Source organism: Abramis brama (genome assembly GCF_963993115.1).
Source record: "Abramis brama genome assembly, chromosome: 1".
Taxonomy (NCBI): domain Eukaryota; kingdom Metazoa; phylum Chordata; class Actinopteri; order Cypriniformes; family Leuciscidae; genus Abramis; species Abramis brama.
In genome coordinates, this window is record NC_139963.1 from 71,677,090 (window position 1) to 71,702,087 (window position 24,998).

The following is a 24,998-nucleotide window of genomic DNA, read 5'->3' on the forward strand; positions in this document are numbered from 1 at the left end:
TATAATATATCTTTTTTTAAACAATGCAATTATTATTTTTTTGGTTGAAAAAATGCAATTACCCATTTCAGCCACCGGGGGGGCAATGCTCCCCCTGCCCCCCCCCACAAACTCCGCGCCTGGCAACAGGCAGTCCACTCTGGCATGGAAAACAGAGACTGATGTTGACATGGTTCCACAGACTGTCCGATTCCGTCCTGCACGGGAAACTGGACAGCAACTGAGCCCTGTAGACTCACATTCGCCCATGAGTCTATTCAAACAATTTTTTTCAGAAAGTGCTCCACATAGAGGAATTACAATAAAACAGATTGAAAAACAAAACCTTTGAATCTCCTCTACTTCTTTCAGGCTCCTTCACTTGATGGCCTATTAACCAGTGGAGGAGTGTCTGTCACACCCCTGGTCTGAATCTCATTAATATTGATAGGCCATTACCACTCCCACGCATAAACCTCTTCTGACAAAAAAAACTGTTTTGCAAAGTGTGAATCAATGTGTTGTGTTATTCCGAACTTGCAGACATTCTTGGTAGGAAAGATCTCTACCTGGCTCGACGTTCGTGGGATCTTTGGTACTCTTGTCACGTATACATTACCCTGCATCGACCTCAAATGCCAGTTAGCCCTGCTCAACCGAGATTGCGTATCCGTAGCGGTGGGGTAAACTGTATGATCTTCTCCTTATACTTGGTGACTTTAATATCCATGTTTGCTGTCCGGATAGACCTGTGGTTAGCGAATTCTGTGGTGAAATAGATGCCTTTGGCCTTACGCAACATATAGATAAAGCTACACATAAACTGGGACATACACTTGATTTAATTTTATCTTATGGTTTTAATGTTGATAATAATGTGATTGAGGAGGCCCCTTTCTCTAATCATAAGCCTATTATATTTGACATCACCCTTTTTAGTCCTCTGCAAACTGTTAGAGTTCAGGATCATTACTCTCGCCAGATACATTGTCTTACTGCAGCTTTCTGATAGTTTTTTGAGTGGAAATGTTGCATCTACTATTGCAACAGCGGCATCGTTCTCCTCTAGTCCGGATGAATTAGTTACCCTTTTTCACTCATCTTGCTCTTCCAAACTTGACTCTGTAGCACCTTTTATATACACTCGCCCCAAATTAAAATCTCATTACTGGTTAGATGAGGATACGTGCTCTCTTAGGCAGGCCTGTCGTAAAGCTGAAAGGAAATGGAAAAAGGATCATCTCAATGTTTCCTTTCAAATTTGTAAATCTGCATTAGCTTCTTTTCAGGCAGCAGCAAAAATAGCCAGAGCAAAGCACCTCTCAGATTTGATCAGTAAACACTCAAACAGACCAAAAATTGTATTTAGTACTATAAACTCTGTTATCAACCCCTCAAATTCCCCAGTTGCTGATGTATCCACTGATACCTATGAGAAATTTCTTAAGTTTTTTACTAATAAATTTGAGAACTTTAGATTAGTGTTTACCCCCACCTCATCTGTTACTCCACCTGGTTGCTCAGGGGCACTGGCTACTTTCAACCAATTTCAGCCCATCTCTCTCACTGAACTGAGGAATTTAGTATCACATATGAAACCTACTACTTCATCTTATGATTCTATCCCCTCTTCTATTATAAAGGATGCTTTTGATGTAGTCGGCCCCTCCATTCAGGTCATCTTAAATTCATGTCTTGCATCCGGCACTGTCCCTACATGTTTTAAGCATGCGGTTGTCCAACCCCTGCTCAAAAAACATGATCTCGATGTTAAATGCCTAAATAACTACCATCCCATTTCTAAGCTTCCTTTTATTTCTGAAGTTCTGGAAAAAACTGTTCTGTCACAGCTGCTCCCTTTTTTGACCACCCACAATAAACTATAACCTTTTCAGTCAGGTTTTAGATCACTTCATAGAACTGAAACAGTCCTGCTCAAAGTAACCAATGATCTTCTTCTTACACTAGATTCAGGTGATAATGGCATCCTGATATTATTGGATCTTAGTGCCACCTTCGACACCATTGATCATAACATCCTCCTTACTTGCCTTGATCAGCAGGTGGGCATTAGGGAGACCGCATTACTTTGGTTCCGTTCCTGTCTCAATGATAGGACTTTCTCAGTATCTATTGGCAAGTTCTCCTCATCTTCTGCTTACGTTTCATATGGGGTCCCTCAGGGGTCCATTTTGGGTCCTATGCTTTTTAGCCTGTATATGCTCCCACTGGGTGACATCATAAGGAAGTATAACATTTCTTTTCATCTCTATGCGGACGACTCACAGTTGTACTTGCCTCTAAAATCTAGGGATTACATACAATCTCTTCTGGCCTGTCTCGAAGACATCAAAACTTGGATGGTTAACAACTTTCTCCAGTTAAACGGTGACAAGACAGAAGTAATTATTTTTGGTTCTCCCAAGGCAAGATGCACTGTGGTACAAAATTTAGGTCACTTCACCCCATTTATCAAACCTTATGCCAGAAATTTGGGTGTCATTCTTGAATCAGAACTCTGCCTTGACAAACAGATTAGTTCTGTCCAGATTAGTTCTGTCGATTAGTCCCCATTTTGGCCTCCTTGCATTGGCTCCCAGTTCCTTTTAGGATTCAGTTTTCAAGGCAATTAATGGGCTCGCCCCAACTTATATCACCGACCTTGTACAGCCATGTCATTCTTGAATCAGACCTCTGCCTTGACAAACAGATTAGTTCTGTTATCAAAAATAGTTTCTACCAGCTCAGAATGATTTCCCGCCTGAAGTCATTCCTATCTTTTAACGATCTGGAGAAAGTTATCCATGCCTTTATTACATCATGGCTGGATTATTGTAATTCCCTCTACCTTGGCCTGCCACAATCAGCGCATCTTTTAACTGGCACTAGGAGGCGCGAGCACATCACCCCCATTCTGGCCTCCTTGCATCGGCTCCCAGTTCCTTTTAGGATTCAGTTTAAAGTTTTATTTTGTTTGTAAAGTCTAGTAAAGTCAAGTTGTCATAACAAAGACATCTCAAACAATGTCATATATTGCATTAAAAATGTCATAATTGAGCGAATGACCCTTAATGACAGTTGTCATAAACATGCATAAGACCTCCTTCATATTTATGACATCTGCCATGTCATGATTATGAAGGTGTCATGTCAGTCTTATGCACACCCCTTCAAGTAAAGTGTTACCAACCGGTGTAATATGTTCTCTCCTTTTTAATTTCATTAGTACTCTGGCTGCTGCATTTTGTATCAATTGTAACTTTGCTATAGAGCCCTTAGGTAGGCCAGTGTACATAGCATTACAATAATCAAGATGAGAAAAGATAAAAGCATGAATGGGTTTCTTAGCATCATCCAACGATTAAAAAAGGACGAATCTTGGCTATATTTCTCAGATGATAAAAACAAGTTTTTGTCACTTGATTAATATGAGACTTAAAATTCAGTTCACAGTCCAAAATGACACCTAGGCTCTTTACTTCTTTCTTAGATTGTAGGGCTAAGGGACCCAATCCAGCTTCTAAGGGACCCAATATAAGAATACAGCTGTTCTGAGGCAGAGCAGAGCATAACACATGTGATGGTGCAGTTAACCCACACGAACAGACACATCTCATGCTGAGAATGTTTACACGCACACACATTTAATTTAAATTTTGTGTTGAAAATAAAGTAATGTAAAAAGTAAAGTAAATAAAATAATATTAAATTACTAAATAATGTCTGTGTGATTTTTATTTTTTATTTATTGGAACAGAACCGTGTTGTCTAATCCAGGCAAAATACAAAAATGTAATACCATCTATATTAGAGCATGTGGCATTGCACAAGAATTTGGAAATCGTGCTTAATATTTTCTAAACCAGTATTTATTTTCAGTTGAATTTTCTGATTTTTTAGGTATTTATTCAAGTAAACTGTCAAATCATATGTAAATATTACGTAGGGGAGAGCGGGGTATTCTCATGGCTTGATAAACTTAAGGTTGAGCCACTGTAGTCTGTTGGACTATTTTAGCGATGCATGCGGTGATGTGGTTTCTCCACTGCATGGATCTTCATGTGTCGCTTCAGGTTATCTTTAATAGAGAAACTCTTCCCGCACTGATCACACGTGTGCGGCTTCTCTCCAGTGTGGATCATCTCATGTCTTTTCAGAAGTGATGGCACACTGAATCTCTTGTCACAGTGTGAACACTTGTAAGGCTTCTCTCCAGTGTGGTTCCTCTCATGTGTTTTCAGCTCTGCTGGCTGACTGAATCTCTTGTCACAGTGTGAACACTTGTAAGGTTTTTCTCCAGTGTGAATTCTCTGGTGCAGTTTTAAACCGTACGCTGTAGTGAAAGTCTTCTCACACTCAAAGCACATGTACTCTCTCACACCAGTGTGAGTTTTCTCATGTGTGTGTAAATTAGGCAGCTGTGAAAAACTCTTTCCACACACAGAACATGAATGCGGCTTCTCCTTCGTATGAACTGTCAGGTGTGTCTTCAGGTTTGATGCACAGAAAAATGTTTTGCCGCATTGATCACATGAGAACGGCTTCTCTCCGGTATGGATCCTCATGTGAACATTAAGGTTTGCTGATTGACTGAAACTCTTCCCGCATTGATCACATGTGAACGGCTTCTCTCCGGTGTGGATCCTCATGTGAATCTCAAGACATTGTTTGGTTGTGAGACTCTTTCCACACTGAGTGCAGGTGAAAGATTTCTTGGCTCTTCTTTTCTTTAAAAAATTATTTTTAGTCTTTGAGCGACTCAAAGGTTTTCCTCCAGGTTTGACATGATGTTCCTCCTTCACTTCACTCAGTTCTTCAGTCTCCTCCTTCACTTCACTCAGTTCTTCAGTCTCCTCCTTCACTTCACTCAGTTCTTCACTCTCCTCCTTCACTTCACTCAGTTCTTCACTCTCCTCCTTCACTTTCATCAGGTCTGACAGGAAAGAAAAAAATATTACATTTAATTTTCAGTACATCAAAATAATTCAAAGAGAGAAATATAAAGTGAAAGGACATGAAAGTGAGCCCTGATGTAATAGTAGAAAGTAGACAACTGTTATAAAATATTATGATAATTTGATGCCTTTTTATAAATTGATTATATGTCCTTGAAACTTTACATGAATGAGGTCAATTTATCTTCCAATTATTATCTTTAAAACATTGTAGGCACGAATCCCATGTTTCTTTAGCAAGAACTATTGAATATATTTGATCAATGACACAATTATCTAACATGATATTAACCCTCTGGAGTCTGAGCGGTTTTCTGGGCCCTGGAGGTGTTCTGACATGCTCTGACATTAGTGCTTTTTTCAGTTATTTATAAACATGTTAATGGCAAAGGTGTAAATTCACTCTATATAGCACAAACAGGGCTACCAAAATATGTGATCACCATGCATGTATATTTTTGAATTTTTAAGAGAATGTTTATGCGTGGTTATTGAAAAAAATCAAAATGAAAGTTGCTGAAATAAGACCACAAAACTCATAATAAATATGTGTCAATAAGACTTTTGACTAATGGATGTTGTCGCTTTGAGTTCTGGCTTCAAAATTATGTGAAAATAGTCTTGCTTTATCGTTCACATAAAACAATACATTGATTTAAATTGATGTAAAACAGGTTTTGCTTGGAAAGCCAATATGCGCGGGGGGCGTGAACGAGGAGTGGTTTACACCTGAGAATACAATGTCCCACCTACTCTGCATAATGAGCCATTCATTCAGGTGTGACACTGACTGAGCCACAATGCAAGGACAAAAGATATATTTAGAAGAAGACTTATATTGACCATTTAAGATTTTGCTTACATCTCTCTTGTAAATATGTTTAGCTATTTTATTAAAAAGGTTACAATTACAACAATAATTACAATTTCAACAATATTTCAAGTGTACTCTTTCTTTGTAAAAAAAAAAAAAGATTATAGGCCTACATTTTATCTATGTATTCATTAGTTTGAATATAGCCAACATACATTGGAACAGCTAACATCTTAGTTGATGACTTTATTTTTGACAAAAATAGTATTTTATATATATAGAAATTGCTAAACAAAAGCTTATTTGATGTGGCAGTATATTCTACAGTAAAAACTGTAGGCTACCCAAATCTAGTCAACAAAATGTTGTCTTTCATATTTCGCCTGACTGTAACGTTGTTTTTATGAAATATTAGGGCATATAAATGTTAATTTGCAGTTTAATACGTTGCTTATACAAATAGCCTACATTTTATTTCAACATATTTCAGTCGATTTTTACTCATCTCAGTATAGCAATGCAGTTTGCTAAAACATCATCATTCATTCACACACGCGATTTAAATTTAAACTGTCTTTTTGCGAGTTGTGGTAAACAGCGCGCATCTCTGCCGTTCATTCATTCACAAACAGAAACCCGATTCACGTGAGAAGGAAAAAAACTTACTACAGTATTCCTCAGCTCAGTCGGATCCTTGCTCCTCGAAATACCCGCACTTCTGAGGGACATTTTCCATTATTATTATTCCTCACAGCGCTGCGAGACGGTGTAAACAAGTAATGATCTGAATAAACTTGTGTTGTTCTCTTGTTGTTCTCGAGCTGATATGGGGGCGTTCACAGGTTTGCGTGGGTTGCCTCATTCATTTGCGTTTGAATAGCGCGCGCTCTCCGTTGGCTTGTTACATTACATTTGAATGAGCTGTAATGAGCTCGACTGGAATCGCTCTCTTTTAATACAGATTTCACAAGATGAGAATATTTGTTTTTTATATAAATTACTTCATTTAAAAGAAGAGAATTCAAGCTTCATGCCTGTGTGTCTGTATGCCTGTTTGACTGAGTATTCGCTGAGTTATTGTTCATTTTCGGACGCGTTTCAGAATGGACTTCAGTGGCAGAGAGAAGGCAGAACTCGCTTCGTGTTTATTATTCTTTATTTGGCAAAAAGCACAACACTTTGTTTTTATTGTGAGTATACACAAAAATAATACATATTTAACAGAATCGATTGATGTATGAAACTCCTATGGAAAATCAAAGTCAACAGAGTATTTATGAGTTTCTTTTACACTGATTAAAAAAAAGCGAGCTGGTATCGCCGGTGATACCGCCGACCTCAGGGGGTTAACATTAAAATATACAATACTGCCATATTTTACACCAACTTTGAGATTGATATTTATTTTACTAAAACATTTTAATTATTAATGGCCGTTCACACTAGACTTTTCCTTGCACTGACTTCCATTCATGCGCATGTGAAAGTGGGACACCAGAAACACAAGCTCAAGTGAATTACCCTGTGAGAAATAACACAAGCGTTTAGCATTCAAGTGGAGTGGATTGTTTATTTTTTATTTTTGAATTATTATTATTTGTTATATGTTGAACTTGTGTTTGTAAAAAAGCTGCTGCAGAATGTGACATAATTTCATGGCCGTTGCAGTGTCTGTAGAAACTTCACAAGCTCAAAGTGTAGAGTGGCCATAACTTTAACAGGCTTTAAATTAACTATTTTATCATCTTGTCCTACATGTTTCACTCAACCCTGTTACTCCTGACATGATTTTCCTCCTTTTAAAAACAAAGCATTTCTTAAAACTGTGACACTCAGGAAGGGACATCATCTGGGCTCTTTCTACTGCATGATGGAAAGACAAGAAAAAAAAAATAGGCTTGTTGAGTAAAATCTGCGCAGAACTGATCACCGGTGATCAGAATGAGGTGCATGCTGGTTATAAATGTGTCCGAGTGCGGTCTGCCTTGCTCTGATGTCATGCTGACGCGTGTCTGAAACTCTCGCGAGCACAAGGCGGCCGTGTCGGATTCTGCAGTTGCTCTCCACCGACTGATGATCAAAAGCATGATGGGAAACGACTTGCTGATGACACAGCTTAATGCTCATTGGTTTAAACAACCGTGATGTATTGTCCTCTTTTAAACTGTTTGATTTTAAAACTCTTATCTCAAGTTTTTGTGTGTATAAATTAGTGCTGTCAAACGATTAAAATATTAAATCGCGATTAATCGCATTAATGTCATAGTTAACTCGCAATTAATCACATTTTTATCTATTCTAAATGTCTCTTGATTTCTTTTTGTCCCATTATTTTTTTTCATTTTAATGCTCTTATCAACATGGAAAAGTGGATTGGCTTGCTTTGTGCAAATGTTTTTTTTGACAACATTGGCATATAAACAACAAAACAACATTGGCTTATACTGTAGTGTTCAATTTCACACTAACATTCTCACTTGGAGCAAATAATCTCTCACACATTGTAACATTGTCCATCAATAAAAGGGTGAAAGAAATACTGACGAGGTCCTGATATTGACGAGGGGGCGGAGAATTCGCATCAGCTGTGTGTGTGCTTGGCCATCCAGTGGACGTGCTGCGATGGTAGCTCAGTTCACAACGACAAAACACATAGATCACTTTGGTCTTGTCAATTGAACCATTTGGCCACTTTTTTAAAATTAAACTTTCCATTCAGAATCTTATTGGCATCCATTTCGTCGTCTCGCGCTCATCATTCATCCACTCAAAACGTAACGTTAAGTCAAGTCTATTTGTATAGCACTTTTCACAATACAGATTGTATCAAAGCAGCTTCACAGTATTAAATTAAAACAATACAACAAGGTTTGTTTCTAGTGGAATTTATTGATTGATAAAATTTAAATTAAATATCCCCAAAATATCCCCAACTGAGCAAGCCAAAGGCAACAGTGGCAAGGAACCGAAAAACTCCATCAAGTGACCTAATGGAGAAAAAAAAAACCTTGGGAGAACCCAGGCTCAGTCGGGGGCCAGTTCTCCTCTGGCATTTATGAACTAGAGACCGGATTTAACTGTAAGATTAAAAATATTATATGAATGCCTGGCTGAAGAGATGCGTCTTTAATCTAGTTTTAAACTGGGAGAGCGAGTCCGAGCAACGAACAGTATCAGGAAGACTATTCCAGAGTTTTGGAGCTAAATGTGAAAATGCTCTCCCTCCTTTGGTGGATCTGGATATCCTAGGTATGACCAAAAGCCTCGAATTTAGTGATCTTAAAGAGAGCGATGGATTATAGGGCGATAGAAGGTCCGTTAAATAGACTGGAGCTAAGCCATTTAGGGCTTTATAAGTCAGTAGCAATACCTTATAATTAATACGGGACTTTATAGGTAACCAATGTAGTGATGTTAAAATCGGTGTTATATGATCATATTTTCTTGATCTAGTAAGAACTCTAGCGGCGGCATTCTGGACTAACTGTAGCTTGTTTATTGAGGATGCAGGACAACCAGCTAATAAAGCATTACAGTAATCTAGTCTCGAGGTCATGAATGCATGAACTAACTTTTCTGCATCAGAAACTGATAGCATATTACGTAGCTTAGCAATGTTTCTAAGGTGGAAAAAGGCTGTTCTTGTAACATATGAAATATGATTTTCAAAAGACAGGTTGCAGTCTAGTATAACACCCAGGTCTTTTACTGTAGAGGATAAAGTAACAGGACATCCTACTATGTTAAAGTTGTAGTGTGAGAGGTTTTGTGGGCGGTTTTTTGAACCGATGATTAGTACCTCTGTCTTGTCTGGATTTAATAAAAGAAAATTACACGTCATCCAATCTTTTATATCTTTAACACACTCTGTCAGTTTGGATAATTTAGCGTTTTCATCCGGCCGTGATGAAATATATATTTGAATGTCATCAGCATAACAATGGAAACTAATTCCATGTTTCCTTATAATATTTCCAAGTGGCAGCATATATATTGAGAATAGCAGAGGGCCTAACACAGATCCATGCGGCACTCCATAGTTTACTGGAGTTATGATTGATTTTTCTCCATTTAAATAGACAAAATGGTAGTGGTCAGATAAGTAAAAGGGGGTCGCACTCTGGACGAGAAGCGAAACGCAGCGCCTCGTATTTAAAATTCGAACACATTATTCACTATGAGTGTACACACACCGGCAGCGCCATTCTGCATTTTTTATTGCTGGCCATAAACTGAGAAACAGTTAAAATAGTATTTAGCCTGATCTGATGTCGAAAATCAATATAAAAATGTCTCAAACCTCCCTTTACTAGGGTTGGGTACCGAAACCCGGTTCCAATAGGGAACCGTTTCCGACGTAAACGGTAGTAACGAGACGGAATAAGAACGAAACTTTCGGTGCCTGACGTTTTTTACCGCCCCCTATAAAACATCTCGCGGCACGAATGATCCAATAATAAAACATCTCCAGTTAACCAGCAGAGCATTCATTTAGTTTGTTTGTTAAATAAGAGATCTAGCGCTGAAATGTGTTTTTTAAATCAAGTGATCAAAGTGCTCATTGCCGCTGCGATCAGTGGCGCGGATACAGTGTTTTCTCTTGTGGCTCACGCACACGCCGCACTGTCTTCACTCGGAGGCGCGCTTCAATACTTTGCGGAGATCGATCTATTTATGAGGCGCCGTCTATATGATTATGTGCGCGGAGAGTTTGTGTGTGCGTGCTCGCGTCTCAGATGAGTATGTGCGCGGAGAGTTTGTGTGTGTGTGTGCTCGCGTCTCAGATGAGTATGTGCGCGGCAAGTTCCGCGCGTCTCGTGTGTGTAGAGTTTGCGTGTGTGTGCGTGAGCGACTTTAGATGTGACGTTGTGCATTTCATATGTATTAGTTTGAGCATTCAGCAGTATACATGTATGTGTGACTACTTAGTATATGTGTATGCAAGGGTTTCATATGTATGAAGTATCAAGTATGAAGTATATCAATATCAAGTATATTTATATGAGGCTATACTGTGTGTGTTAAATATTTCTGCTCAGTGTCAGATATTTCTCTGTTTTGTAAAAGTCATAAAATGAGAAGAAAATTTTTTGATCTTAACTCAAGTGTTTTCAGCTAAATCAGTAGCCTTTTAAATGGCACAATTTTTCATTTAATCAGAAATCAGAAAATCTTTTTCAGAAAATCACACACACACACACACACACACACACACACACACACACAGAGGTATTATTTTTTTGATAAAGTGTGTGCGGTTTAGTTTTCTTAAGTACCGTTTCAAGAACCGTTTAAGCACCGGAACCGTTTGAAAAATACAGAGTAGGTACTGGTATCGGATAAAACCCAACCAATACCCAACCCTACTCAAACCTCCCTTTACTGACCATTTGTTGAAACAAACCCAGAACATTCTGTACCATTTCATAGTTTCATGCGCATAATTTTAATCATTCCCGCAGGTCTCCCACTTATAATGTGGGAAATTCCCGCAAACATTGATTCACTTTAGCATGTAGGTTGTATTGGTAAATTAATCCACACAGATTATAAAATCAAATCAGTCATTTTAAAACTGCCTGCGAGACGCAATTTCACAAACAGCGTGAGTGATTCAGCGGTGCTGCGTCTTCTATCTCTCGTCTCTCAAAATGGGTTGCACAAGGTAATCGTTCAGCGCAGGCGGCGATAATATAGTCGGGATAGACGGAATTGTCACCTGCATAATCGGGCCAGCATTGCATCATGAGTAACTAAAGTTTACCATTTGCACGTCTTTCTTACATTCACGCGATTTTAAACTCTTCGGTACTTGCGCGCTGTCTGAGAGATGTTTTTTTTTCTCTGCACATACGTAGAGTAAAGCCGCCTCACAAACAGCTTGCGGGTAACAAAAGTTATTTTTCGTGGATTATATCGCTTTAACAGTCAAAAAATGTGCAAAATCATGTCAATTTCGGTCTTGGTGAGTATCCTCTAACACAGTCGGTTATGTCTTAAATAAGCATAAATCGCACGTGACCGTATAATGAAAACAGGATCCGTGCACTAGCTCTTACAGTGACAGCAGCCATATGTGTCGGTCATTAATTTGGTTGTCAAAACAACAAAACATAGCTTTCATTTTAAGGAATCAGGATTAATAGCCTATGTATTTAATTTAGTCAGGACTAAAATACTACCCCGTGTTATTTTACATTTGCTTACTTTATTCAGTCTCTGTGAATACTAGTGTTAGACCTAAGCAAAAACGTTTCTCTTTATTGGTATCTTTATTCTATTGTATTTATTTGTGCTACTTTTTTCAATTTAATTCAAAGATTGAAATCAAGCTTCCTTGAGTTGTGTAAATTCTTAAGAACAAAATTACCCCATTGTAAAAATGCAATGAGCATACATTTCAAGGCGAGATGTAATTAAAAAAAAAAATTCTAAACTCCCCCCTCAAATTAAACCCCCCCCCCCATAAGATTCACCTAACGGGGATTTCCCCCCCCATTTTCCAAAATGAAATTCAGGCCCTGGTTGAACTGTTTATCTAAATGTGATGATGTGCTTGAATGTAGGGATTAGGGTTGCAAAATTCTGGGAATTTTCAAAGATGGAAACTTTCCATGGGAATTAATGGGAATTTAAGGGAATTAACAGGAATTTATGGGAATAAACTGGAATAAACTGGGAATTTTCAAAGTTGAAGGTTGGCTCTTCATAGGGAACTTAAATATAGTTGAGGAAAGTACATTTTAGCATAATCTTGACTAAAACAAACAGATGCCATTCAAATACACTTGAAAATCCATGCCATTCCTTAATCACATGCACATCGCACACTGCTTACTGCATGGCTATTGAGACCACACCCCCTACTGGCACTGTGCACGCCTCCATCACATGTACAGAAGCCCAAATCACAAGACTACTGAAAGCACACATTCGAGCCTGTGGACTAAACAAAGTGAAGTAAGTTTTGATGATATTATGGGGAAATATATTTATTAAATGTTTAAATTGCAAATATCAAATACAAATGTATTCATCTAGTAGATAGAAAGCTGATAAGTTAGATGCTAAATAAGCTAGCATAACTTTATTTACCACATAAGGCAGATGCTAGCTACCTAATGTGGCTTTTTTTCTCTGCCTCCTGCAATATGTTTTGAAGATCATTCCAGTTGTTTAGCAAGCCTTACTATTTATATATCTGTTCATGCCATTGCATTAGTATTCTTACAATATTTCCAAAATTCCCCAGCTTAACTTCCCATGGAAATTTACCGGAAACTTTCCGGACATTTTCCGCCCCTTTGCAACCGTAGGGATGCACCGATCAGATACCGGTATCGGCTCCGATACTGCCATTTTTGCCGGATCGGGTATCGGTCAGACGAGGCCGATCCAAATCCGATATTGTGCGTATACTATTCAGTGTTATTGTTAAGCCCCACAAAAGGCACACAAACATTATAAAGCAGCATAAGTTTTCGTGCACAATATTATAAGTGTTCTGAAGCCATTATATAGTATAATGTGAGATAGAAATTTATATTTAAGTCGTTAAATTCAAGATCACGTAAACGTTTCCCTCAGCTGCGGCTGTCAATCATTCTTCATTCGGCATTCAAACAGCGCGTCGCGTTCGGTTACCACAGTTAACACGATGAAACTCTCTCCAAGATGATTCAATGTTACTATTATTATACTTGATCTGTAGATAAAAGTCTATGGTTTCGCATAAAACAACTTTATCTTGCTTGACTTTATTGCTGTAACGTTACCTTAATCATGTTACTTTCTACCGGGTGTCTGTTAGATCACAACACTGGAGTAAAGTCAGAGCACTATTTGTTGTTCACTTGCACAGTAACTGAAATTTAAAACTGTTAAAAGAAAATGCTGAATAGACTATTGCATAGATAGATACTGTATAATACACTACGCATCAATATGTATTTTCTTTGTGCTTTAAACTTTTCAATGCGGACTGGACGCGCTGCGCGCTGTGACTCATGTTGCTTCAAGCGCATCATTCTGCGCTCGGGATGCGCATAAGCGCTTTGTGCCGCACTGTATTGGAGCCTTTCATAACATAATACAGTGACGAAATGAAAGATTATCAATAGCTGTTCTTGTTCTATCCTATCTATCATATGTTGCTACCTCATTAAACAGCTGTGCTATACATTTAAAAAAATGTCTCAATTTTATAGTAGGCTATATATAAAATAATTGATATTTTTTATTTTCGTTATCTTGTTTTTCATGAATGTATTTTACAACAATACAAAGAGCAATGTGTAAAGTTTTACCAGATTTAGTGTTACCCCACTAAACGTTTTTTCCACAAAACGTTCAGATTTTATACAATTATTGTGCACTCGTGATTTTTCTAGACTAAATTTTACTGCTGAATTATCCACTAATCTAGTTTATAATAGCATTTATGTCAGATTATGATCATATATTTTTTGCTGTTGTTGTTTTTCTTTATAATGAAGTCTGTATTAAAGCTGCAGTTGGTAACTTCTGTAAAAATGTATTTTTTACATATTTGTTAAAACTGTCATTATGTCCTGACAGTAGAATATGAGACAGATAATCTGTGAAAAAAATCAAGCTCCTCTGGCTCCTCCCAGTGGTCCTATTGCCATTTGCAGAAATACACCGCTCCCGGTAAGAAACAACCAATCAGAGCCAGGAGGAGTGTCTTAGCAGTGTCAATCATGCTTGTGTATGCGCTGATCACCCCCCTCTCTCGCACAGCGCGCACCGTCGTTCAAAATCAAGATAGCCGGTGTGCCGCAGCTGTGCTAATGGCCTCGGACAAACAACTAAAACTGCCAATTTCTCGAGTGGCACCAGCTCATACAACAAAGACAGGTAAACAGAAAAAGACCAATGACGATAAACAAGCCCGTCGGAGCCCAATGACTCAGTGTCAAAACTCTAGCCGCATAGCTAACATACAGATAAAATGTCACGCACTGACTGTGCAAAGCAACAATAGAAACCTGCTAATTCACTGGCTTGTCATGTTGCTGAAATAATGTATTAGCAAACCTTATTTAGCATTACACATCGCTAGAATAATTACTTACATACTGTAACGTTACCATTATATTATCTTGCTAGCTATTTATAACTTATAGAAAGAGTGCAGCAAGTACTGCAGCTTTAAGTAGATTTTGTTTAACACACAAAATAGTGATTATCAGTTCGACACAGAGTTATAGAAATTCTACTTGATAAAAAAAAGAAAAACTGCGCTGGTATCGGTATCGCCCGATACTCAGAATTTTTGGTATCGGATCGGACCGATTCTGAAAAAATGGTATTGTTGCATCCCTACTGGAATGTTTCCAGGGTTTCCCATACATTCATTAATTTGTGGCGGCCCACAATATCAACGCTGACCGCCACGGATTGATTTTCAGATTTTTAAACTATTTAATATGGGTAAAATTGTATTTTATTGTAGAGCTGCGCGCAGCTTGCTCCCTCTCTCCCTCACAAACTGACAACGGATCCCCTCCTCTTCCAGCACGATCTGAAACAAAACATGAGCATGCGTTGGAGGACGGATTGTTGCCGGCGCTTATTCCCTCAGCGAAGATTCCAGAATCAATCCGGAGTTGAATGGTTAGTATAATGAACACTGTTGTACAACATAACTCTGAGAAGTTAGTCTATGTTAAACGCTGTCACGTTTCCATTACAGATTCGCGCAAAACTTTTATGATTTTTTTTCTAAATATCGATAAAAAACTATTGCGAAATGACGGCGTTTCCATTAACCGATGTTATGCGACTAAAACGTCATTTTTTTCTCTCGCGATCAGTCATTCCAAAAATCATGGCAACGGACGTTGGTAGGTTTATATATAAATAAATGCTGTTCTTCTGAAATGTTTATTCATCAAAGAATCATGGAAACATTTATTTCCAACATATTAAGCAGCACATTGTTTTCATATTTTTTGTAGGATCATGTGACACTGAAGTAATGATTTAGAAAATTCAGCTTTGACATCACAGGAATAAATTACATTTTGAAATATATTCAAATAAGATTTTAAATTGTAATACTATTTCACAACGTTACAAGTTTTACTGTATTTTTGATCAAACAAATTCAGCTTTGGTGAGCATGATCTCTTTATAAAAAAAAAAAAAAATTGTTTTTGTGCACTGGCTAAGGAGCCTCATGAGTCAAACTGAAAAAATAAAACCAAAGTTTTTCTGAGGTAATGTGTTATGTAATCTTATTAAAATGGATTTCATAAAATTGGTATCGAAAAAAGTATCGTTTGGAACCGGTATTGAAATCAAGGTATCGGTATCGTAATTTTTTTAACGATACCCAGCCCTAATGGACCCTGTCCTGAGGCCTTCCCATATGATAGGGCACTGGAACATTTTTCCAGAAAGGCCCGTAAAATAAAATGTTCAAAGGGTGCAAAATTTGCAACAAGAAGTCTGTGGAGCAGTCATAGAAAGTGTAGCAATGGCATAGCAATGTAGCAATAGCAATGTCTTTAAGTTATCTAACACTAAGTGTTGACAATGGAAATGTGTATACGTGTTGTTGGATTACATTTTTATTAAATGTTTAATTTAGTTTTTCCACTGCAATAGTATATAAACTGATAAAGTTTAGTAGACTGATTTCAGATGATTATGGAGTCTCCAGCAAAGAGTCTCCTTTCCTGCTAGACCTGTTTTCTCTATTGTGTTTTAAATGAATCAGATCACTTGATTCTCACCTTTCGGAGCCCAGACGTTGAATCGTTAGGTTGATTGACTTTCACCTTTTGTCTTTAATGGCACTGGGATGGCTCTTGGAATTGGAGTTCCTGGCCAGTATCAGCATGTGAATAGTTATGTTGATTCAATTGGACTCAGAGTAGGGTGTGTTCCTACTTCATTTGCACGCTTTGTTCAGAGTCTCCACCTCTATGTAATCCCTCCCCCTTGGAATGTATATAACTACAATGCATACTGTATTTGAGTTAGATCATGTTGGAAGTTTCTACAGCCGCGTACAGCGGAGTTCTCAATAAAGAATAACTTCTGTTGAACGCGATCCCGACTGTCTCACTGGTCTCTGCTTTGAAGAAAGAAAACTTTACAACAGATGGTGCCGTAAGCCGGATGGAGAAGAAGGAAACTCAAAGAATTTTAAGCTCAAAGAACTGCATCTTGAAACTTCAAGCTCAAAGATCTCAACAAAGCTGACTGAGTTCCAGACTGAATCTTCTGAATCCAGATTGAAAACTTCAAGCTCCAAAAAGATCTCAAAGACTGAATTTTTCCAGACGGAATCTTTCTCTACAAATGAAAGACTCGGTGAGTTTCACTCCATTAAAAGAACCAATGCAGACCAGTACAAATGTTTTCCTCTGCGCCGTTCAGAGAAGTAGTTAACAAACAGCTGTAGAGTTTGGTTAACTAAAGATAAGCCTTAAACTTAAAGATAAGTTTTCTTTTAGAGATGAAATTGACCCTCTGTTGATGGCAGGGAAGATTAACAGTTACATGTTAATATTGTGTGTATGCTCTTGCTAGAGAAGACCTATCTGTAAGCTAGAGAATTAGCTTTAGAATTAGATTTAGCCTCATGTGCTAATAAGATTGTACCCTCTGTTTGCAAGACAGTAGAGAGAAGTTTTTTTTGTGTGTGTGTTTTGTTTGTGGTAACAGAAATTCACAAAATGTTTAGGAAAAGTACTAGACAGATTACACCTTTTTGGACAGATAGTGTAATGGAAATTTTACATTTAGATGTGTTCTTTTACTTTAGGTGTGTGCAACTTGTGTTAACGTTGAACATTTATTTGTACTTATAAGCATTTAAAGAAATATAATCATATAAGCTTGCAGGAACAAAATGTTCTGGGCCCGGTTTCCCAAAGCGTTCTTATCTCTAAGTAGTTCTTAACCTATTCCTTAACCTCTCTCTTAACCTTATGGGACGGTTCCCGAAACGTTCGTACGCTAAGTATATCTTTTGTAAGTCACACTTTCGTAAGGTTGGTCTGGACCATTCGTAGCTCTCTCTTAGCGTTGTTCAGGTCTAAATGAATATAATTCTGAAGTTTTAATACACCCAGACAGTATTAAATTAGGCTAATTCAAGTGTTTTCATGCAAAGAATAAAATTGTCATTACACTGATTGTTGTTAGATTTTTAATTATATTATTATACAATATTATTAATTGAATTAAAACGCTCTTTTAAAGGCCAGTGAAAGCATAGGCTACTGTCAGTTAAGTCATATTCGGACGCTAATATTGTTTCTCATGGGCTCGTCCGGTATTTTAAACATTTACAGGGGTAAGTCGGTGATTTTAGTGCCGTCCGAATCCATAATATCAGTGTTTTTCTCACCCAATCCGCGTAAAAATCCCTGGCCAAATTAGTACCTTCTGTTTTTTGACAAACAGGTCGTGTGGTAATTTAATTGCCGTCTGAATCCACATATCCGAGTTTACAAGAGATTCAAAATTCACGGTTTAAATCCTTTTTGATCACTGCCGAGCACCGTACGCAAGATGTAAACTTTTATTACTGAAATGCTGGAAAGTATTTACACAAGAACAATATTTCATCGCAGCTCCACCTCAGCGAACAAAGATGGGAAAGAAAAGGCGGCACGTAAATTTTTGAAAAGGTTATTGTGGCAGCAATAGGCTATATGTTACAATTTTAAAATATGTAGGTTAGGCTATTATAGGCTATTATAGTTTGGATTATTTTTTATAATATCCAATAATCATAATAAATTGCAATTTCAACTATTTCTGAAGTGCTTCTTTTATAAAGATGACCGCTTTTTCACATAAACAGCCCCTGCACGAGAGAATAATTGATTCTCGAGCCATTGATTTCAAACAATTCAGCACCATGGCCACGGACAGCGCCGGGTCACGTCGCACTTAAGAAGGTATATCTTAAGCAGCTTTCTAAGGTATAGTTCGGGGAACACACTTAGGAAAATAAACAAATTTGGTAAGATATATCTTTCGAGTCTTCTTAGCAGGCTAAGAGTGAGCGTTATCGGGAAACCGGGCCCAGGGTAGCAAAGAGACTATGAGTACTCAACGTGACCTATTGTGTACTTCAAGTGTGAAAAGTATGTGCGCAGCTTTGATGAAAATAGAGATAAGCAAAATGTGTGAATAAGAGCAGCAGCTAAAAACAGGAAACTTTTGCAGACGTGATATTGTTCTGTCTAGATAGAATTTATGTTAGACAGAGATCTCGAACAAAGACGTGTTGCCTTTTAAGGTAAACCAAGGCGATCTTTTGAGACAGACCAGGATGTGTTAAGGGTATATAAGCTGGGCAAAAAGGAGAAGTCAGCGCCTTCTCATATCAGACTCTGACTGATGTGTGAACAGCCTTTCTTGCAAGAAATAAAGATCTTTATAACTTTTGAAATTTCCAGCTGTCTTCCAATTATTATTTAAAGTTGTGAAAGTAATTTCCACGACAAAGTTGAAAGTAATTTCCACGACAATAGTGAATTTAAGTCTTTGTTATCAGAGCACATGGACTCAATCGTGACTGAGGAAGTCAGATTGAATTTAACAAAGAAATTTAGCATTGATCCAGGCAAAGTTTGGTCAATCGAAGATTGTAAAAAGGTACTAGGAGAAAGTATTCGCAAGAACAGTGTCAAAGGCATTATCTTGTGTCACAGAGAATTCGGTTTAACCCTAGCTACAGAACAGTCTAAGCGCAACTCTGAGCTAGAGAAACAGATCAAAGAGCTCCATGCTAGAATATCTTCGTTGACTAAGAAAGTAAACCGCAACAAAGATGCAGAAAAAACTGATGTGGAAGAAGTTAGTCAGCCTGATAACAATTATCCTGACTTAAAAGCTTTTGTTGAAACAAATGTAGCCATCCAATCAGTAACTGATCAGCCTGTAGATTCAGTGCAGGTTTGTGGGGCTAGGAGAAGATCTCAGGGAACTGAAAGTGTTACTCTGAACTCTTCTGTTGTCCAAATACAAACGGTTGCCAAAACATCTTTAGGTCCTAAGGATATAGATAGACTCTCCCAGAGTTTACCCTCAGCACGTACAAATTTTTCTGAATTTAGAAGAGCATTGTTCAGTAAAATGCATCTTTACGACATGTCGTTGCCGGAAGTCACACAGCTGATGTCACAAATTCTAACTGAATCTGAATTCAACAATTTTGAGTCTGCTGTTACTTCCGAACTGCAACATGTCAGTAAAGGCGATTTGAGAGAAGGTGTTTTGAAAATCCTAAAGAATATCTTAGGACCGAAAATCGATTGGTCAAAAATTACCAATTGTGTACAAGAGAAAAAAGAAACTGTTTGTGAGTACACAGAACGATTCTGTCAGACCGCTGCCATTTACAGCGGAATTGCCGACACTCCAGAGAAAGTGTTAGGTCATAATGGTCCTCTAGTTCGCGCATGGTCCGATGGTCTTTTGTCAGAACATAGAAATGCATTGCCTTTCTTAGATCTTACATGGTCAAATAGAACCCTGCAAGACAACTTGGACAGTTTAGCTATGTGGGAAAGAGACTCTGATGTCAAGGCAAGAGTAAAAATTGCAGCAGCATCCTTTAAGGTCAACTCAGAGAAGCAAAAGAAACGCAAAAGTCCTAGAGAAGCCAGTTGTTCTTACTGTGGCAAGCACGGACATTTTGGAAATGAGTGTAGGAAAAGCAAAAAGAACTTTAAAGATGTAAATAAGGTCACTCAGCTTCTGCTTAGCCTGCTTGATATTCTGAAGCAGCCTCTCCCCTCCTCGTTAAACTCGTGGGGCAACTTGATACAGTGTTAACCATTTAGGCTGTGATTGCTTAATCTCCCCAGTAACTTACAACAACGATGAAAGACTTATTTTTGTTTAATAGAACAAAAGGAAAGTGACTGTCTCAGCTTTTGTTTGGGGGACACTGAATAAGACTCACAGCCTTAAATGTTATGCCATAAAATATTGCAGTCAGACAACCATCCTCTGTTAATGATGTTTATTAGGACTGATGTTTCACTGGAGAATGGAAATGTGCCAATTTTCTCACACACTGTACAGTGTGTACACAACACAGGGATAGGATAGGACACATGGACCAGTGAGGTGCCCAGGGGAGAACTGGAAGCAACAGGCTTTCGGGGGCCAACCCTGCGGTGAAGATTCCCTTATAGGCCCTTCCCAACCATAGTCCATCCTCACCCCACTGTTCTTTTTTAGGTGTCTCATAAATTAAGAAATAGGGAAAGAATGAAACGACAACCGTAGACTCTGAAAACGATAGAACCATAGTGTTAAAACTGCTACAACCGTAGTGTTTTGAAGAAATACTGCTCTGTTTTGTTTTCTTTCTTCCTCTGTGCAGATAAACACTTGAGGGCTGTTCCAAAAAAAAAATCCATATGCAACGACGTCTTATCTGCATATGAAGCCACAACCTAAAGAAGACTAATACACCCACTGCTGAAAGAACTATCACAAAAGAAAATGAAAAATACACAACGCAGAGAATTCACGGACCCTAATCGCATGTTTCGTTTCTGTGTCAACATGCAATTACAGAAAATCAACACAGAACATGTGCGACTTATGGAAGAATGAAGTCCATGCATGAATACTGCTGGTCTGCCGTTTCTTTGTTTTATTGTGTTACAGGTATGTGTGTATGCCATGATGTCTTCACAAGCGGCATCTTGGTATAAAACATCACCTCAGATTTCCATGAACAAGCCTCATGAGGGACGAGTCATCAGAGCGACTCTACGTGACAAATGGACTCTACAGGAAACAGACTTCACAGCTATTCAGGCGCCATGGACTTTCAAGACTTCCACTCTTATGCTACATGGTTTTCTATGTAATCATGTAGTTTATATGACATTTTACACCCTGCGTCGCAGGTGTCAACAGTTATGGTTTTGAGAAGAACTATGACACTCATGCAAATCAAGGACACAACACAGAATAAGTTATACGTGCCTGTAATTTTTTCAAGTTACAAGAATTGAACTTTTAAGTGTTTAAATTTGTATTTTTGTGAGAGTTATTAGAACTCTCAAAGGGGGAAGTGTTGGATTACATTTTTATTAAATGTTTAATTTAGTTTTTCCACTGCAATAGTATATAAACTGATAAAGTTTAGTAGACTGATTTCAGATGATTATGGAGTCTCCAGCAAAGAGTCTCCTTTCCTGCTAGACCTGTTTTCTCTATTGTGTTTTAAATGAATCAGATCACTTGATTCTCACCTTTCGGAGCCCAGACGTTGAATCGTTAGGTTGATTGACTTTCACCTTTTGTCTTTAATGGCACTGGGATGGCTCTTGGAATTGGAGTTCCTGGCCAGTATCAGCATGTGAATAGTTATGCTGATTCAATTGGACTCAGAGTAGGGTGTGTTCCTACTTCATTTGCATGCTTTGTTCAGAGTCTCCACCTCTATGTAATCCCTCCCCCTTGGAATGTATATAACTACAATGCATACTGTATTTGAGTTAGATCATGTTGGAAGTTTCTACAGCCGCGTACAGCGGAGTTCTCAATAAAGAATAACTTCTGTTGAACGCGATCCCGACTGTCTCACTGGTCTCTGCTTCGAACAAAGAAAACTTTACAACAGTGTCAATAAAAATGTATGATATATTTAACCCTTTTGTTGTGCCTTAATCATCCCCCACCACACCACCACAAATAGAATCTAATTCTGTGGGAAACACTGGTTTCTAACATGAATGTTCTTCAGCATCGTGAATGAATGGAGAATAAACACCAACCTCTTTGTTCTTCAGGATCTTCAGTGTGTTTCATTCTGCAGGGTTCTGGATCACTCATGTTCTCACTGTCCTCTTTAATAAACTCAGTCTTTGCAGATTTCAGCTCTTCCTGATGCTCTGATGCTCGTCTTCACTTGTAGCTGATGGGAATTTAGAGCATTTATTGGGGAATTACTGTGGGAGGAGCTTCACTGATGATGAATTACTGTGGGAGGAGCTAATCTGCCAAAATCAAAAATATACAAGTTACTGAGTTTGTTTTATGCTCATGGACATCAAAATAAAATAATGTAAATTCTTAAATAAAATAAGTAATGTAACATAAATAATGGTAAGAAAAACAGTTGAAAGCATAAACAGAAATAAACATAGGCTACTGTTAGATAGACTGTTAGCGAGTTAACCAATAAGATAGTGTATACCTTACATATGAATATGATGCATTGAATAACAAGGTCATGGTCAGTGTCTGGCTATCCTACCACATGTACATTAGTAGCCTGGAGGACCTTTATACTGTGTTCATAATAGAGAGAATAGGAGACGAAGAAATCCCTCTGTTATATGCTTTTGCTGAGACTACCATACTAGAATTTATTAAAGCTACATAAAGTAACCAACAAATACCCTCAGTCTGCTGACACCAATGAAATGAGCTTTAAGTGACAATTTACAGGAGATCTGAAGACATCAGCATAATAAATGAGGAGAAAACAGGAACTATTGTCTTGAAATAAAGAGTGTTTTCAGCAGATCTGTTAATATTGATGAGCCTCAGACTATCAACACTCATTCAACAAGCCATTCAGGATCATCAGCAGATCATCTCACTTTATTCTGAGTGTTTGCTGTTAGAAACACATTATTTGAGTCAGGATACGTGACAAAAGCCTGTAAAACTGCTATATTGAAAGACAATACTGTTATTTTCTCACAATATAACCACCAAAATAAGTGATAAATCACCAATAATAAAACAAAATAATTAAATAAATAACCCCTTCAGGCAAATAACTACAACACCATAATATGTTAATCTAAATATAGTTTGACTTTATAATAACTATTAATAGCAATAAAGTAATTCCATTAACATGATATTTGTATATGTACAGAAACTGACAATGATCATAAAACTCTAAAAAATGAAGAAAATGTAACGTTTCCTGTGTCAAACTTAATTAATATTCATATTCCCATGCATGTATCTTGATATTTCCCACATTCATTACTCATACAGGGGCAATATAAAGTGTCTACATCCATTTTAATAAGTAAATGTAATCTGCCAAAGATAAATGTCGACAAAGAAATAAAGGTAAACATGAAAACGGCAACAGAAACACTTGAGATCGATTCCCCTCACAGATCTCAAACTTTAACTTGACATTCAGTAACAGTTCTCACTCCAAACATCGAGTCAATCACACAAACGAACTTAAACTCGCTCAGGTCTGAATGAACTCAACACATTCTCCTCATGCTCGCTGCTGCTGCACTAAATGTTTATTTCAGAAGGAAGACGCCAGAAAAGACGCACAAGTATCGCTGTGATCGATGAAAACAATACAGAAATGAGTCTGTCGCTTAATCAAACTGTAGTGTGTGTGATGGTTGAGTAAATATGAGAAATACGGTGAACTGCTCTCCTCACCTCAGAAGACTCGACGGTGAAACTCTCTCTCAATGAGGGAAGAGACGGCGCGAGCGAGCGGTGATGTCATCGGAAGCACACGCGTACGGGACACCCCCGCAGCCAATCAGGGCCGCAGATTCAGCTTTACTAGTAGCCTTCCATTATTATTATTTTAGAACTGAAGTGACTCCAGTTACTAAAGGTGAAAGGAACTTTTTCAAGTGAAGCACAAAATAGTCAGAATAAGCAGAGGAGGATCACCTCCATCCAGTCTGAAAAGTGTTTTGGCCTGTAAAGTCCTGGGGGCTGTTCCATAAACCAAGATTAGAGTATAAGCTAGGCTTATTTCGGTTAGTCAGGCTTATTTTTGGTAGATTCGGTTTCATAAAGCAAACTTAATATAGTTCGAACTCAGTTACCCTGGCAACTTATGCTGGGAAACTAGCCTGGTCCAGGGCAGGCTAACTGTCAGGCTAAGCCTCAGTTGTTACACAGATCCTCTAACACTGACCGACAAGAACACAATGATATGACCACTGACACTCTCTCATACCATTATTGGACTTTATTAACCATTATTAGTCCAAAAATAAATACACAGTATACAGAAAATCAACTTAAATAAGGCTACAATGATAAATTAGACAATATAGACCTATATATATATATTCATTCTCTCTGGTTTTGTTTGGCAGCTGTAGTACATGTTTATGATTAGAAGAACATTAGAACACAATCTAAAAAAAGCTTTGTAAAGCAGAAGTTAAAATCACAAAATTAAAAATAAATAATTACAAAAGCACAGTACAATAGTCCCTTTACAG

General features: G+C 37.9%; 2 protein-coding genes across 2 annotated transcripts in view; both read right to left on the reverse strand.

The window, feature by feature from the left end:
* Positions 1–24,208, reverse strand: part of LOC311094569 (uncharacterized protein) — a 93,063-nt gene extending 68,855 nt beyond the window's left edge. The window contains exon 1 of the mRNA XM_084132612.1: positions 24,193–24,208. The gene's annotated coding sequence lies outside the window, so the exon portion shown is untranslated. The remainder of the gene's footprint in view (positions 1–24,192) is intronic.
* Positions 1–24,998, reverse strand: part of LOC311094737 (uncharacterized protein) — a 231,146-nt gene that overhangs the window by 38,782 nt on the left and 167,366 nt on the right. The gene's annotated exons all lie outside the window — the stretch shown is intronic.